We start from the raw sequence: 17,805 nt of genomic DNA on the forward strand, positions 1-17,805 counted from the left end.
ATGGGAAGGGAAGGGAAGGGAAGGGAAGGGAAGGGAAGGGAAGGGAAGGGAAGGGAAGGGAAGGGAAGGGAAGGGAAGGGAAGGGAAGGGAAGGGAAGGGAAGGGAAGGGAAGGGAAAATATATGATTATGACACAAGACAGAATTAAAATTAAAGCTGATTCTAAACAATTCAATATTGTATCACCCTCACATGATCATGTAATGCTACAAATCATGGGCTGCTGGAGATCAAATAGGGCAAGACTTCACATTGTATGCAACTTGGCCTCTGATGCAAAGCATGAACTTACAAAATAGAAACATTCTCATCTAGATGCTATTTCTATTTTCGTGCCATTTTTATGATGTTATTTAGTGGATAATTGGGAAAGTGCTTTCTAACTATGTAAATCCTATAACACAGTTTGGACAAGTTTTGCTTGTTTGTTTATCTTGGGAAGTTTATATAATATATAAGGTAGACTGAAGTCTTTTGAATTCTTAAATAAGTTAAGATCCCTGTATATTTTTACATTCGTGTCTTAAAGGCTGCATAAAATAAAATGTAGAGGAAATAGAGAGGTTTTAGAACCAAAGTAAATAGTGTTTTACAATAAAAGTATTGCAAATATTGAGATTTGGAAGCTACCTTCCCTATTGCATCATTTACATTGGTTTTGGAAATTATTTCAGCTAAGATATCAACATAGGACAATATCTGAGAAAGAGGAAAAAGGGCAGGACATAAATTAAATTTTCAGTGCATGCTCCCCCTCCTTTCCCCCCATTTTGTCACCACACTTATTGCTACAAAAATCAATGTGTTTTTGGTTTTGCTGACCCATTGCTGAGTCACAGTCCTAAAATAAAAATAATTTCCTTCCTGTTTGCTCTAGAAACTTCAAACCTGACTCTTAGCCACAAGCCAGAAATGAGGGAGTCACCTCAGCCATTCAAGAGATCTTGAGAGTGATTGCAATAATCAGGCAAACTTTATAATGAAGTACAGCTGTAATGAGCACTCATATGGTCACACGGCAGAATTTTCCACTGGGACACAATATCTTCCTTACTATTGGTTTTGCAGTAGCCAACTGACACCAGCATTGGTTGGCTAGTTGGTCATTCTGTGCTCCTTGCCTATGGCTCTCCACTTCACCACCCTCACAAGGTCGTGCTCTCTAAAGATCTGTGGATCCTCAAGCAGGATACAAGGCTGAAGCTCAAGAGAGGAGTGGCTCTCCTGTTGACTCCATGAAGTGGAGGTATTATTTACTATTAACTTTCCAGGTTTTTGCTTCTGCTCCTTCCCTCCCTTTTGTGGCCAAAAGAGATTATTGCCTTAACTTATGGTGTATACCAATCTGCATGTCGGGAGGCCTTCATATCATGCTTTTACATTAGATAGAGTTGTTATGCTGTGTTTCTAGGGTTAACCATCTCTATTCCCTTTTCTAATGTCTCATATTCTCTCATATGAGATAAGAATATGTTTATCTGTGTCCTTGGCCTTTTAAACTCTAACTTGAGGTATCAGCAGTGTATCAGCTCATTTCATATTCCTGACCCAACTTTTGTCTCTCACTTTATGTTTTCCTCCCAGAAGTACTAAGCCAACAGAATTAATAGTTGCCAGACTCCTTTGTGTATATACATCTATAAACATATACATATTTAATAATATGTAATGTTAATAAGATAATTTATAATAATACTTTCTCTACACACATACATTTTTAGCTGGATGAATAAGCTTTAAAAAAAAATAAAATCAGTGACTTGACACAAGTGTCTCTTACTGTGTTTCCTGCCTTTCCACAAGATCAACATGTGTCACCCACCATGGTGTGTGTGGGTGCTCACAAACAGTCCAAAACAAAACTCATAAACACCCAAAACCACAGCCGGTGTTTGCCTGACAGTGATTGTGTGAAGGAGGAAGACAATCTCCAACTGGATTAAAAAGTAACCAGGGAATTACAAAGGCTTTTGAAATAAATAGTGAGTTATCTTGAAATGACATTTAAAAGAAGCGTGAAAAGCTGTAACAGTGGGTAGATGTTTTGTCAGGAGTACAGCGCAGCAGTTCATGTTTGATGCAGCCACAAGTTGTCCCATCAGCATCGCAACTACCATCTAAGTGTGTGTTCAGGACTTTTTAGTAATAATTATAGAACTATGACATTTCTAGGTTTATAGTAACATTTCATTATTTTCTAATATTATGGTTTATCTGTATACTGCTGATAGTGATCCTGAACATATAATTCACTGCTTCACAGTTAATAACACACCAGTGTGGTTATTAACTATTTCAACCCTGATTTCATTTATTTTATGTGAATTGATTGTGATAGTGGTGACCTAAACCAGACTGTCTTCTTCAGGTACCTACCAAGCCTACCCTCTGTGTTTGTCTGATGCTGTTTCCTTCACCATAAAAAATCTTTTACAATCGCACTTCATTTCTTTCTCCTTTCGCACTTCATTTCTTTCTCCTTTGTCTAAAGAATCTGGACTATTTCTGAACTTCTTAGTTTGAGGGCTCCCCATATGCCAGACAAACCTAATCAGCAGCTCCCTAACTAATTGTTCTGGACAGGGCAGTGAGTGCCATCTCAACACATTCTTCTCCCATTTGTATCTGAACAACACCTTGTTGGGTAATGCAATATATTTATACTGTAAACACGATAACTAAAATAACCAGGGCAACATATGGCACTCATAAATTATTACAGAAAAGTCCTATATCTGTCACATGTTGTCAGTGAACAAGTTCCAGGGAAAGACAACTGTCCCTTGAGTTACTGTATTCACACAGAGAAGGTTTTGACTGATCTATTGAGCACACAGATTGATTTTTTATTATTATTATTCAAAAGGAAAAAAGCAAAAGAATCATCTGCATACCTCCTAGACCTTTTTAGCACGTGTCACTACCCAGTTCCCTTTCCTCCTTCTTCCTCAGCCTTTCTATACACATCCATATCTTCTTAGGCCGAGAGCTGTGATCCCTGTTCTGCAACGATGACAGCATCCTGTGTCCTTCCAGCAGCTGGAAGGAAAATATAGAGCATGCTGGCTGCATTGCATTAGCAATAATTTTGCTTTGGTGCAGTTGTGAAGCAAATCCTCTGACCACGCTCACCTTACATTCATTTGGTTTACAGAGTAGTTTTCATGCATGTGAATTAGATTTCTTTAGGAGAAAACAAAATCAAATGCTGCAGTCAAAGAATCACAGAATCACAGAATGGTTGAAGTTTGAAGGCACCTCTGGGTCTACCTGGTCCAACCCCTGCTCAATCAGGGACACCCAGAGCGGGGGGCCCAGGACCACATCCAAGTGGTTTTGGAAGATCTCCAAGCAGGAGACTCCAAGACCTCTTTTGGCAACCTGTTCCCATGCTCCACCACCCACCCAGCAAAGAAGTGCTTCCTGATGTCCAGACAGAATCACCTGTGTTCCAGTTTGTCCCAGCTGCCTCTTGTCCTGGCACTGGGCACCACTGAACAGAACCTGGCTCCATCCTCATTGCATCCTCTCTTCAGGTATTTACAGACATTTATGAGACCCCCCCTGAGCCTTCTCTTCTCCGGCCTGAACAGTCCCAGCTCTCTGAGCCACATCTTACAGCAGAGGTACTCCATGCCTTTGACCATCTTTGTGACCCTCCACATGTATGTATGTATATCCAGCATGTTTCCAGTACAGGTCACCACCAAATGAACTCCAACCCCAAAGGAGGACATAAAGATTCAAGAGCAGTCATTTTATTGCACCACTTTAAATAATGTTTGCAGTGGAGTTGTTTAGCCTAACCCCTGGTCCAAAGTAAAATCCTTGAGACAATTATTGCACGTATCTAGGGGCTTCTGTACCAGAAGTTTGATCTTCCAGTCTCTTTGTAGTGCTCTGAATTACTTTCTAACAAAAATTTAGGATTGACTCTCAGTTTTGCACTGATGCCCCCAAGCTCTTTAAGAGTATAATGCTGCATCATAGTTTCTGACACCTGCAATGGCTTTAGTAACATACAATGCTTTTGTTAAAATTCTGGCTCTTGGTGATGCCTGATTTTTGGACACATTTCAGCTTTCACCCAGCAAAGGACAACTTTTCTAGAGCTTCTGATTAAAGGGAAAAGCCTGAAAATTTGACAAGAAAGCATCCTAACAACTCTTAACTAGTATGCAAATGTAATAATCTAAAAGTCTAATGTTTCAAAAGTTGCTTGTTTTGATTCTGATGGTAGATGTATGATTTTGATTGCTTGTGATCAGAAGGATTGCAAACTAAGTACTGCGAAAGTGACAATACACAAAGAATTCCCAATGGACCAAATAAACACATTTAATTAAAGAAAATGTTTTTTGATTTTTTTCCTACCTTTCAATAAACACAAGTGATTAAAGCAGCTTTTTATCTACATGAAACTTTTCAGGTTGATTTCTTCATTTGACAATGAACTTATGAAAAGAAGTATGAGTGCTGGCTTTCACCCTGGCACTGGCTGAATCAGAAAAGAAATCCTCAGATGTTCTGGTGAAAAACCACTGCCAAGTGCTCCTGGTGCACTGACGGACAGGCAAAAAGACGCTCTGTTGTACACCTTTACAAATAACAAATCAGCACTATGTGCTTCTGAGAGAGAAGGGGATACAAAAGGCAAAATATTATTGGTGCCATGCCTGGTGAACTTGACTCTTTTTGTGCAAAGACCTGGCTTACATACAGCACAGGAACAGGCCCTGCAGATCCCCTTGTCATGGTCTCCACTCTCCTTAGCTCCTATTTCCCTGGGGTCCAGATTGAGGGATTCTACCACAGGCCTATGCCATCAGCTGTGAGGAGCTGCAGCAAGGCAGAGCCCTGAGAAGGGCAATACCCTGCAAAGCCACCAGTTCTCTGGCACTTCCCACCCCAACATGCAACAGTCACCTGGTGCTACCTCCATGGAGTACACACTTTGGATCCTGGACATCAGCTCCAAGAGGATGTGCCCTGCAGTACTGCTGCTGCGTACACCACACACCCACACAAGGACCAAGGACAATCTGGCTCCATGTGCTAGTTTGCAGCAATGCTGATATTCCTCTATCATTTCAGCATCTCCTTAAGCCTGTGCCTATTAGTTTTTCAGCTTAATCATATCTTCGGCATTGTTTAATCTTCTTGAAGACTTGATCTCCAGAAATAAATAGCTTGCCATGGAAAAATGTCTATCATGGCTTTATATTCATATATTCATATCCTTCTTGCCACATTTTATTAATGTGTTTATTCTAATAGATAAGATCCAGCTTATGAAACCAAATTATAACACACACTAGTGTGTTCAAAATTCAAATATTGATGTGTCCTGATCTTATCATGCAAAGAATTCATTGAATATCCTTGGCTAAATGTTTTCTCTCATTTAAAGAAACAACTGGATATGAGAAATGTATGGAGAACTCAAAATAATTTGAAGTAGTCAGTGAACTGTAATAAACATTAGTTTACAAGCAATCTGGCTTTTATCCTCTGACTTCTCTTCCACCCACCATCTTTTCTCTGAAATGGTAAAACTATTAACAGCAAGTCTCTTACAAATAGCTTTCACATTTTAGTTCCACTGGTAAATTAATATTTGGTAATGTCTTGTACTGCATTTATTTACTCCAGTAGGTGCACTCTGCATTTTGAAACATAGCTGTAATCTGAAACAGAGTCTGACTTTGGAAGATCCTAATTTTCCCATCTCTTAGTAATTTTCTTCCTTGATTTTCACAGTTTAAACCAAAGAAAAAAAAAAATTGTTTTCCCCCAACTGTCAGTTTTGAAAACTAAACCAGGAAATAGAAATTCATGAATTCCTCGAGCATAAAGCAAACAAATTGCTTTAACTCAGCAATAAACAGTCTATAACTGGTTCTGTTAACTATCAAATGGTTAATGATGAAGAAAGCAATGCAGATTCTGGCAGATGTTTACTGGCTGTGCAGCAGTAACAGCAAATCCACTAGGATCACATCTATTTAACAACCATTTTGATCCTACCACTATAGCATATGCATACACTGATACTCATGATGCTGGGTGAAATTGGGAGCTACTGGCATTTCTGTTTTACAAGGGAGGAGACAGGTACCAAAAGACAGTTAACTTATCCAAGGCCAAACCACAAGCAGGTAGCACCTGCTAAACCCATCACTCTTCCTAAACCAGTACCCTACGCAATGGACTGCCAGTTGTCTTCTGTGTCCCGTAATGTATGTATTGACCAAGAACTGGACAAAATAGTCAAGCACTACAAAGTGGTGGCAATTAGTGTTATAAACCAAGGTCACAGCTACCTCTCTCTTGACGTGTGTGTTTTATCACAACATGATTATTTGAAAACAAACCATTTCATGTTTTTTTTTGTTTGTTTTTTTAGAAAACATGGTTAGAACCAGACAAACAGAACTGTAAAGAGAACTTGATCCATTCTTAGAAAATTTATAATAAAAAACAATCCGTTTAGTACAAAATTGTATTTTTGTTCATTTAATCTCCTGCTCTGTGTAGCTCCCTGTTCTTTCTTTGTCCTGTATCTTTCTTTCTACTGTTTGCTGCTAAGTAGCTGTTTAGTGTGCACTCCCTTGCCTTTCACAGATCTCTGAAAATAAACTCATTCTTGAGAAACTTGTATAAATAGAGTCAGCTGTCATTGCCAATAGCCTTTTTGTCCATTTCATGTTCTTCCTAATGTATTTGAGTCCACAAATGTTGCCCTCCATGGGGAGAACTACTTTCCCCACTCTGTCACTCCACTGATCTTCTGCCCTTCCAGGTCTGTTCAGCACTTAATCCTCCAAGACATGCCTGTGGGTATTAATAACATTCAACCTGCCCCAAAGCTATCCTGATACTCCTTATGCCCCTGGGACACGTCACACAACAGATGCAAAGCTACATAAACCCTCAGCAACCCTCCTCCAGCAGCAGGATTTAGTAGATAACCTGATATAGCAATAGGACACGGTGAGACTGTGACAAGTGGAGTGTTCTGAGAAGTGACTTCAGCTATCTGAGGAACACAGCCATAGTCACCTGGAAAGATGTTTAAATTACTTTATGCCAGTGATTTGGCAACACATTTTTTTCTATACTGATTCATTCAACTCTCTTTTCTTTTCTTTTCTTTTCTTTTCTTTTCTTTTCTTTTCTTTTCTTTTCTTTCCTTTCCTTTCCTTTCCTTTCCTTTCCTTTCCTTTCCTTTCCTTTCCTTTCCTTTCCTTTCCTTTCCTTTCCTTTCCTTTTCTTTTCTTTTCTTTTCTTTTCTTTTCTTTTCTTTTCTTTTCTTTTCTTTTCGGATCAGTAATCCTCCCAGGGCTTTCCTTTGCCTTCACAGACCAGACAGCTGTTTCAGCAATAACAAATAACACTTATCTATATACTGCTTACAATACTAACATTATACTTTAAAGTATGAAACTAATTTCCAGTTTAATTCTTACTATAAAAAGATAAAAGATCAAAACTGAGCCAAATATGTTCTGAGGGATTAAAAAAAAAAAAAAAAAAAGACAGAGGAAAACAAGACTTCAGGGACTAATAAAAAGAATGGCTTCTGTAAGTCACAGGATGATTGATTAAAATGAGAGAGGAGGGGAAATGGAATATTAGTCAATTATAGACTGACTGTGAGCCTCTGACATGATGTCTTGTGAGAAAGTAATCACCGTCCTACAAAACACGGAGCAAGGCAGTTCTAGAGAAGACAGAAATACTAATGCCACTGGCAAGACCTCATCGAAAAGACAGAGTACTATGGTTTTCATCCCTTTTCAATTGAGTTTCAAACTGAATAGTTGCAGAGAAAGTAAAAGTTGAAAAAAAGACACAAGGTATAATCTGACCATGAATCATTCAGTCTGGAAATTAGATTTCTAACTGTAAAAGCAGAATGAACCTTTCACCTGGAAGATGGGAGCAAGAAACTAAACTGACAGCAGGATGGAATTTGACACAATTTTCTAAATAATGATATGGGAATTGTGTTTATGTCTATATTGATAAAGTAAAGGAAGGCAGACACACTGATCCTGAGGCCAAGTGGTCCAAACTGGCTAGTGTCCACATTTAGGCTTAGTCTCTTCCTGAGCAGGTTCCTCTTGGAATAAAATTAACTGAAGTTGTCCGAACAGGGGCAGGAAGAAAGCTAACCATTGGTCTTTTTCATTTAGATATGTAGATGCATTTAAAGAAGACTATAGACCACTATTTAATGTTCCTCATTGGCCTCTGTTCTTGCTTTAAATACACCTCTCCAACCATAATTTCACCTACCCCAAGAGGCAAACTGCTGCTTGTCTCTTTTCCTGAACTTGAACTGAGAGCACTGAATTTGCTTCACATGCAGATCAGATCCTTTGTAAATATGTGTAGCATAGTGTCTGGGTTTCTGATGAACTGTCCTGATTGATTCTTCAAATTGTGCTGTTCAGTGAGCAGATCTGGGCAGTGCCTGAAGTGGAGGTAAAAGCTGACCAGACAAAAAGGACAGAGTGAAATTTCTCACAAGCTGATCCACTAGCTCTGCTCTGAATCTGACCCACCCACTTTTCAAGCAAAGAGGAACCTACTTTACAAAGTTGAATTCCTTGTAAAATTCCTGCTTCTCTTTGAGAGGAGAATGTTGTAGGAAAGCAGCAGGAACAGATGAAAGGAATGCACCAGCCTGAATTGCTGTGTTGCGCTAAGTTTAAAGGGGTTGTTAAATATGTCATCCTCTCCTATTACTTTTCAAAATATCTCTCAAAATAATGAGTGTAGAAGAGTCTTGTTAGAGGATTAGGGTCTCCTGGTGCCTGGTGCTGCACAAACACATCTAGAGACACAGCCTGTGTCTACACAGACATATGGCTAAAACAAACTGGAAAGGTTTCTAGTTAGAGTGCAGTAAGTTATATTCAACACATAATACAAATTATGCTTGTCACTTGAAAAGGAAAAAGAGAGTAACAGTTTCAGTTCTGTCTTTGTCACTCAGAAATATGGACAGCCTTAATGCTTTGTATTATCTTTAAGTAGTCATGCTGAAATTAGATGCCAAAATAAGCGATGTATTTGCCGGTTGATGTGGAATTCTGAAATGTGCTAGCTGCTTTGTGGGAGGAGAGAGGATTTCGTCCTCAGGGAAAGGAGATTTTCTATGCTACAGAAGTGGCTCTGTAGCACATCCTCCTCTGCCTAAATAATGTGACTCATCTGCTCTTAGTCTGGAGCTCTACAAATTATGGTATTGTAAAAACATGCAAAGTTCACACTGAGTTCACAGAGCTACAAAAATAAGCCATTTCCTGAGCAGTGGATGATCCAGTGAGCACAGATCTGTGCTGGAATTCAGCAGTCCTGAATCCTGTTCTTGAATACGCTACTGATTATTTGAATGACTTTTGGAGAGTTGCTTTCTCTCTTAAATCTCCTTTCCTTCCCTGCCCCTGTCTTGTTAATCTCATACATAATATCTCAAAGATGAAGTCTGTGCTAGCCATCAACAATGATAATCATTTTTCCAAACTCATCATCTCTTCAAATCCAATCTTCTCTTTGGCCATGACGGATCCTAACTTGGCATGTTCAGATTCATTCCAGATGCTGTCATAAGATAATTTTTCCAGCTCATCAATTTGACCATATCACCCTTCTCTCAGTATCCCAGCATGGGTTTTCACTTCCCTGCTGTGTCTATTAGAGATTTGTCTTCACTGCCAACACTCCTCACATGCTGTCCTTGGTTATTATCTCCAATTTAGTGATGAGAGGGAGATTCTCCTTTCAAGTGGTCAATACTAAATATTCAGATAACCCTTTTATGCCTTTTCTCATACTGCTTTTAGTGCTGGGGAGGTTTCCTTGGCACCTGCAAACTAACTCACTTTTCTCTTTTTTTCTTCTTTAAAATGACTTGCTCTCCCCACTGTACAAAACAAAGCAAATTTATTTATTTGTTTGTTTGTTTGTTTTGCTTATATGCTGGTTTAACCATCTAGCCAACCTCAGCTCCTTGTTTCCTTTTGTTCCCTATCTAACAGTTTGTCTCCCTTTGTTATCCCAGGTTTTTCACCTAAAATGTAAGGTCTTTGGAGATGAGACAGCTTTCTGATCTGTGCTTGTACTGTTCTATTCTGATCGTGTGTCAGGCTCCCTGGGTGCTATGGCAATATGAGCAGTAAAGTACCGAATGACAACTTGGTTTAAGCATCACAGAAGAAGAACAAGGGGAAAATGAGAGCCGAGAAATGCAGGAATAGTCCCCAGCTGTGTTCTTGTTTTATAAGCCCACAGATATTCAGTGTGGAACTAACTAGAGAACAAGGCATCGGACATATGAGAGTTTACAGCAAGAGCCTGAACCTTTCTCTGCATTCTGACACCTGCTTATGGCCACTTTCTGGGGAAGTCCAACCTTTTCCAATGGTTCCAGATGTACTTTCACATCTGGCACAATGCAGGAGGCAATTAGGTGCCTACTGTGATATATTACCCATCATTTCACTATGCTGGAGGTTTTTAAGCTCATTATACTTGATTCAGCATGGCTGGTCCAAAGCTTTGTCTTTACAAAGTACCAATAACTGTTGCCAAATAAACAGAAAACGTGTAAATCATAGACAGTGGAAACAAGAAGAGTGATTATGTGGTGAAGGCACTGGACAGGATTCAGAAATTAATCCAAATAATGCTTAGGCTTTGGGTTCTTTTTCTCCTTTGTCACAGACTTCTCTGCAAGTTACTCACTATCTGGCAGCAAGAAAGTCAGAAATGTTCCTCCATTTCTGTCATGCTTTGGGGAGCATGACTAGTTGTTCTAGCTGTCACTGTCTATTCTACCTGATGTGACTTATGGGGGTTTTATAGTGACCATCACTTTTGCACATCCACCCAGCTCAACAACTTATAACTTACACAGAAATGCATATCTCTAAAGTAACAGTGCCTTTCTAGCACCTGGTAGAAAATATTCAGTGGAAAATGTAAAAATGGATTCTGAATCAAGATTTTAGCCTAGTTCTGAGTGAATTCTGCTTGACAGCATTCCTTATTCATGCACTGCTCTTGCTGCTGGTGTATCTATATGCTTCAATAAGGTTCTCTGTCCCACAAAAGCTTGCAGGACTAAGCCCTGATTTTTATATAGAAAGAAGATTTTTGAAGATTGTATTAAAATAAGTCATAGGGAACAAAACACTTGGATTACTAATAATGCAACAGTGTCACTGGAAGTTTTGCAAGTAACTAAGTATGGAAATGTGTGAATATGCATGTGGATTCTTCTAAGAGCTTCGATAAACTTCACGCAGCCCAAAAGAACCATGCTATAAACCTTTTCTCAGTTATTTCTTGGTGAGATCAATACTCTTTCAGATTAAAATTAAGTACAGTACTTATTGGAATTTAATATCCCTGAAATCAATTCCAAAAGCCAATCGAGTATACATGGTGTTTCAAACAAGCATAGCAGCATCATTGATTTTAAATAATAATAATAATAATAATAATAATAATAATAAATAATAATAAAAAAACAACACCACAGCACACACACAAATAAACAAGAAACAAACACGCACACACCACAACTCTATGTTTGCAATGTTTTTTGTTTGTTTGTTTGTTTGTTTGTTTCAGTTTCTGGTTAATAAAACCTCAATCCTGTCTATTTAGCTAGTATGCCCAGTCTTAAACCCAAAAGAGGTACAGTAATTTTATTAAAGTTTGTACTCCCTTGCAGTTGTCTGATAAATTGGCAACATGGAAAACTTTAACAGATGTCTGTTCTTTTTTCAAAATAACACTGAGATCTACCATGGACAAGAAGATGTCTGTCTGTAATCTGTAGTGTACCATTTAAGCACTACCATGTTCATTTTTTACAATAATTAGATTTCTTACATCTATCATTTTCTCCAGGGTTACAGTACAGCCCCTCTAATACAGAGTTCTCTGGCTTTGATCAGTAAAAGAAAGGGAGTAAAAGAGATATTGCCAGGGAACAGTAACTGTCTACATGTCACTGGGTAGATTTATTCTCTCCAAATAATGTTTGAAACTATTTTCAAAGTGGAGTCAGAAAGGCTGCAAAGCCCTAGACCTTGTTGCTGTTATTAAATCAACAGCACAAACAACAAGAAGGCGTCTCTCACTATGATCAGTAAATGAGAAATCAACACCTACGTGCCAGTTGCACCTTTGAAAATCTCTCAAAATATCTCTACTTGATGGATTTGACTTCAACAAATTCTGGGTCAGGGTGGAAGAGGTGATTTTCACAGTAATTTATTTGCCAAAGCTAGAAGAAGTGCAATAATCTACCTCTAGTTGTCAAAACTAGCAATAGGCAGAGTCCTGGGAAAGGATAAAGAGTGAGGCCTCAGCTGGACACAGTATTTGGTTAAGTAACTGAAATCCTCTTTATGAAGCTCTGATTCCCATTCTCCATTTTGTCTGATGTTTTGCTGTGACAGAGGAAAGTGGTGCATGGATTTGTGTCTAGGAATTCAGCCTTGGACAAGCACTAGGAAGGTAAGAGAATTTATTATGGTCCTCAATACTGCTCCTTTACAATATATTAAAGAAGAAACAAAAGATGGGGACTTTTCTTTCACATAAAGTACTTGTCTCATGCCTTGTAACAGACATACTGCAACCAGGTACCTACTGATAAGGCAACTTCCATTGCTGGAGGCAGGACTACTCTCACCAGCTTTCTGTCCCTCAGGAAATCTGAAAGAACAATTATCCTCCAGACACCTTTGGCCATTGCAAATACCCTCAGCAGCACACAGAACTTGGCCACAGGCCCTACAGTCCCATAGTATATGGAAACAAAGGATTGTCTATGCTCTCCACATTAAAAAGTGCATATGCTGATGTTTTTCAAGGCTACACTGCTTCTCTGTGCCACCTGTGACTTCCAGAATTATTGTAAAGGGATGCTAAATTTGCTTTGTATTCACTGGAATGAACAGAAATTGTTCATGGAGAATAAGTCTACAATTATCTCATTTCTTTTTTCTTTGCATGACCTTACAAACCTGTCTTTTCAAGACAACAGTAATGAATTTATGTTGAAGAGTAGTTGAAACATGTGAAGAGAGATTAAATACTACTTACTGGCATTTTTTCACTGCTTACAGAAAGGAGTGATCTTTATAGGAGACATGAGCTTGACAGATGATGAAAATAAATAACAGATTTCCACTTGAATATAAAGTTAAAGTTATACTTAACCTATTAATGTTTTACAAAGGACTGGCCAGTTCAACCTGTAATTAAAGTGGTATTTCTGAAGAGAGAAAATCTCACTTTTTTACTCCTCTCACTTAAACAAAATTGTCAGGCACATAAGTGAAGAGTGTTCTCCAACTGCTCAGTCCTTCCATTAAAGAGCTGTGCATTTCAAACAAAATTGCACTTCCTTGTACTGTTATTCCTTACATTAAATCAAACTTCACAGTTTCTCCTTCAAGAGTCTGCTAATTCCCCTCTCTTCTCAAGTCCTCTCAGCTAATCCCTCATGCTATTTGCTCTTTCACAGTTTCTTCCTTTGCACATAGTCTGCTTGGATTCCTTTTACCTCTCTGTACCATGGCACCTTTCATTCATAGAATCCTAGAATCACTAAGGTAGGAAAAGACCTCCAAGATCATCTTGTCCAACTATCACCCTACCACCACTATCACCCACTAAACCATGTCCTTAAGCCCCATATCCAACCTTTCCTTGAACACCCCCAGGGATGGTGACTCCACCACCTCCCTGGGCAACCTGTTCCAATGCCTTACTACTCTTTCTGAGAGGAAATTTTTACTAATTTCCAGCCTAAACCTCACCTGGCGCAACTTGAGGCTATTCCTTCTAGTCCTATCATCAGTTATTTGTGAGAAGAGGCTGACCCCCAGCTCCCCACCACTTCCTTTCAGGTAGCTGTAGAGAGCAATAAGGTATCTCCTGAGCCTCTTATTCCCCAGACTAAACACCCCCAGTTCCCCAAACCGCTCCTCATAAGATTTGTATTCCAGGCCCTTCACCATCTTTGTAGTTCTTCTCTGGACACTCTCCAGGCCTCAATGTCCTTCTTGTAGTGAGGGGCCCAAAACTGAACACAGTACTTGAAGTGCGGCCTCACCAGAGCAGAGCACAGGGGGATGATCACCTCCCTCGTCCTGCTGGCTACAATGTTCCTGATCCAAGCTAGAATGCCATTGGCCTTCTTGGCTACCTAGGCACACAGCTGGCTCATGTTCAGGCCAGCATCAATCAGCACCCCCAGATCCTTTTCCTCTGCACAGCATTTGAGCCACTATGCCCCAAGCCTGTAGATCTACATGGGGTTGTTGTGGCCAAAGTACAGGACCCAGCACTTAGCCATGTTGAACCTCATACTGTTGGCCTCAGCCCACTGATCCAGCCTATCCAGGTCCCTCTGCAGGGCCTCTCTACCCTCCAGCAGATAGACACTTCCCCCCAAGTTGATGTCATCTGCATCCTTACTGAGGGTGCACTCAATTCCCTTGTCCAAATTATCAATAAACATATTAAAGTGGATGGACCCCAACACCAACCCCTGAGGAATGCCGCTGGTGACCAGTCACCAGATGGATTTCACTCCATTCACCACCACTCTCTGGGCCCAGACGTCCAGCCAGTTTTTAACCCAGCAAAGACTGTACCGGTCAAAATGATGGGCTGCCAGCTTTTCCAAGAAAATACTATGGGAGACCATGTCAAAGGCTTTGCTGAAGTCTAGGTGAACTCATGTCTCTTGCTATGCAGCTTTCCCAGAGTCCCCCTAAACATGCTTCTCAAGAAGTATTTCTTGTAAATATGGTCTCAGAAAAAAGTACAGTCCTGTCCAAGTTTCTGTCCAATTTGTGTCAGACATGATTCTCTACTCACTGTCACCCTGTCCAAGCACTCAGGTTTCCCATCTTTTATCTGGGTTGTGTCATAAATTCTTTGTCTGACAAGGGTGAAATGACAAATGTCATCAGCAGAGCCAGGATTTCAACCTTTATCTTTATGAGATAGCCTGCTACATAGAGATTTCTCCTACGTCTACATAATGTACAAAGAACAAATACTGTGTTATGCTGAGCAGTGTGACTGTACACAGTCTGTAAATGATCGGCACTAGTACATACAACTATCCAAACAGGTTCGGGGAAGAACACTGCTTTTTTTCCTTTTTATAAAACATCATGAAAACTCAGTGATCAAACTAAATATTAAGTGGACAAGTCAAAAAAAGTGATCTTTAAACTCTTATTAAGAATGTGTGGGCACAAAAGGATAATGGAGGGAAACATCACTAAGCTCTAATATTGGGATTTTTTTTTCATGCTACTAAACCTAGAGGGAATTTCTTTCTAAAGAAAAGAAGAATTCTGTTTCCATAGTAACTCAGTGCTAGAGCCCCCTTACAATCCAAATTTAGCAGAATTATATGTGCGGGTTTATTCAGCATTCTACTATGCACTTGAGGCTATGATGAAACCACTAACCTTATTGCACTTGGAGTGTCAGGTTGAATTCAAACTGGGACTGACAATATTTCAAGAAAGTCCAAGTGTAACACTAAAAAGTAACAGCATGCCTTAAAGACAAGGGAGAAATTATAGGTGATAACAGGACATAAACTACCAGCCTGAGAATGACTTGAAAAATCAAAAATGCTATCAAAAATGCTATGAAATGGCTTAGCATCTAAAAATGAAATATTTTCATCCCAGTCTTGACATTAATTTACTTATTCCTATCAAAAAAAGTTATATCAATGATGGTTCTTCCCCCCTGTAATATATAGAGATTGTCAGTATGTAAGAGCTGCCATGCCTTTATTCAGGAAGGGTCACTTAACTGTCTTCCATGAGGATATATTGTATTGTACATTTTTGTGTACCAGGACAGAGCACTGAGTCTATAGAGAAATCTCTGCACCTTACCCGGCATAGCTTGCTTTGCGTATTTAAAACACTTAGTTAAAAAACAGCCCAACAGATAAAAGTGCCACCTGCTTACCCAAAGCATTAACTGTCCTTAAAAAAAAGTGGAGGAGGGTATTGTCATTCTGAAATGTGTCACTTCCGTGAGCAGTTGATGGGTGCTTAGCAGAGACTAAGGGAAGATGAGGTGGCAGCAAACTGAAGATAAGTTCAGAGGTACCTTAATGAAGACCAGGCTCATTAGAAAGGTGTCATCAGTGCAGTGTTTTAACACAGTCCTCAAAGCACTGCTTGAACTTGTTAACAACTACATGAACTGTGAGCTCGACATGCTGGCTTGAACAGAGTAGCAGTCTCTCCCTACTTTTAGCAGCACTCAGCAGTGTATTAACCACGTTAGACTACATGGAAAGTATGACCTGCTTTGTAGTGTTAATGGTAATGAAGTATTGAAAAAAAAAAAAAAAAAATACGGCCCATTTTCCCAGTGTCAGATATTTGAGAACCCAGCAGCAAACTGAGACATCTAAGTGTGGTTTGTGTCAAATACCTTTTTGCACTAGAGGGGAGAAAGATTTTAAAACAGACACTTCCCTTGGGTTGTTGCTTTTTTTTGAGTCATCTATCTGATTTCAGGATCAAATCAATAAACTTTTAGCTCTAACTATGTGATCACAGGATCATTTTGCTACACACTTTGTCCTTATGCTATCATGCTTTGTCTCTGTTCCAAAGCTGATGAGGGAGAAAATGACCATAATAAAATTAAAAATCAAAAGTATTAGTTTTTAGTTAAGGCAAAAAAAATATATGTATTAGTCATTATTAAGTAGCTGACTTTTGGATGTGTATGGGTAGCAGACAATTATGCACACTAAGCCAATGTATTAATACAGACTATAGCTAATTCAAAGGTACAGAAAGAGCAAACTATCTTAGTGCAGGCAAGGACAGTGAGGTTGGGAAGTATGCCAGTAAAGAAAGACTACATTACCAAGCTTTCTTTTTGCTTCAGTGTCAACATTTCAGTTGCTTTTTGCAGTAAATAAAAGGAAAGAAAGTAAATTTCATCTGATCATATGTCAAGTGATTCTTAAAAAAAAATGAAAGGACAACTAAACAACAAATTAAATCTCCTTTTAACACTTTCACCTTTGTCAGAAAGACAAATTAAGGTACTTAAGCATCAGTCTCTTGGGAAACAGTGCTGAAGTTGCAGAGAAAACTAATTGGCTGACTATAATTTGCATACAGCTATTAATTATTAATAAGGTTAATGTTTTGTGAGGTTTAACCAGGAGTAACTATGTAGCAGCTATCTAAATGTTTTACCCACAGAGAAGGTGCACCGTAAAATGTGGTGTCCAGCTAAGTACTGGTGCATCCTCTAGAAGTCCTAGTCTGATGTCAGGTGCAACAACAATAGAGAAAAAGAGAGAAAAGCATATAAGCTTCCTCTTTATTTATCTCCTACCAATCCCTACAGCTCTGACTGAGCTCATTGAACCTCTCCGGGTGGGGTCAATGCTGCAGCCTGCTGGTGATGGGAGGGTTAATAACTTCCCCATGCCCAGCCCAGCCCAGGGTGGCCTTTCTGCCTGATTCCCTTCACAGCTTGGAAGACAGCAACTGGGGCTGCATCGATGATCCCATGTGCCACCTGCCTGAGTGCTTGTCCTGCTCTTAGCATGTAATTTACATAGGTAGAGAGGCTGCAGACCTACTTCTTCCCCTTCACATAGAGGTTTACTTCTCCTTACAGAGCTGAGTGAATGAGATGTGTCTTGGCACTTACTGAGGATTTTTAAGGGTCAACAATCTAGACTCATGTCCAAAGCTTTCT

General features: G+C 39.4%; 1 protein-coding gene across 18 annotated transcripts in view; it reads right to left on the reverse strand.

Annotated features, from left to right (window-relative positions):
* The window catches only part of DLG2 (discs large MAGUK scaffold protein 2), a 1,027,745-nt gene that overhangs the window by 716,021 nt on the left and 293,919 nt on the right, over positions 1-17,805 (reverse strand). The window lies entirely within an intron of this gene.

The sequence above is a fragment of the Oxyura jamaicensis genome, chromosome 1, assembly GCF_011077185.1.
Source record: "Oxyura jamaicensis isolate SHBP4307 breed ruddy duck chromosome 1, BPBGC_Ojam_1.0, whole genome shotgun sequence".
NCBI lineage: Eukaryota > Metazoa > Chordata > Aves > Anseriformes > Anatidae > Oxyura > Oxyura jamaicensis.